Source organism: Eimeria mitis, genomic scaffold, assembly GCF_000499745.2.
Source record: "Eimeria mitis Houghton genomic scaffold, Emh_scaff261, whole genome shotgun sequence".
NCBI classification, from domain to species: domain Eukaryota; phylum Apicomplexa; class Conoidasida; order Eucoccidiorida; family Eimeriidae; genus Eimeria; species Eimeria mitis.
Genome location: NW_013570950.1, coordinates 9,869 through 10,356, shown reverse-complemented (window position 1 = coordinate 10,356; position 488 = coordinate 9,869). Strand labels below are relative to the sequence as shown.

Sequence of the window (488 nt, the reverse complement as noted above, 5' to 3'; positions counted from 1 at the left end):
TTTATATTTATATTTATTTATTTATTTATTTATTTATATATTTATTTATTTATATATTTGCATGCATGCAGGACGAATCCTCGGTAGAATATTTTGGGGCTGGTTTAGGTTTTATTTCAGCTGCAGATACACCGCAATTTATAAAAGCACAAGTCTCTGTATTTAAGTCTATTGCTTTTCCCTTTATACATATAGTTAGTTGTTTTCTACTCCTGCTGCTGCTGCTGCTGCTGTTGCTGCTGCTGCTGTTGCTTTTGCTGCTGCTGTTGCTGCTGCTGTTGCTGTTGCTGGTGGTGGTGCTGCTGCTGTTGCTGTTGCTGGTGCTGGTGGTAGTGCTTGTGGTGGTGGTGCTGGTGATCGTGATGGTGGTGGCGGTGATGGTGATGGTGGTGGTGCTGCTGCTGCTGCTGCTGCTGTTGCTGCTGGTGCTGATATTGTTGCTGCTGCAGCTGCTGCTACCTGCTGTTGCTGCTGCTGTTGCCGCCCCC

The 488-nt window shown here is 45.5% G+C and overlaps 1 protein-coding gene across 1 annotated transcript in view; it reads right to left on the bottom strand.

Moving 5' to 3' along the window:
* Positions 1 to 488, bottom strand: part of EMH_0005850 (ribosome biogenesis protein BMS1, putative) — a gene marked incomplete at both ends in the record, with an annotated part of 9,279 nt that overhangs the window by 4,109 nt on the left and 4,682 nt on the right. The window lies entirely within an intron of this gene.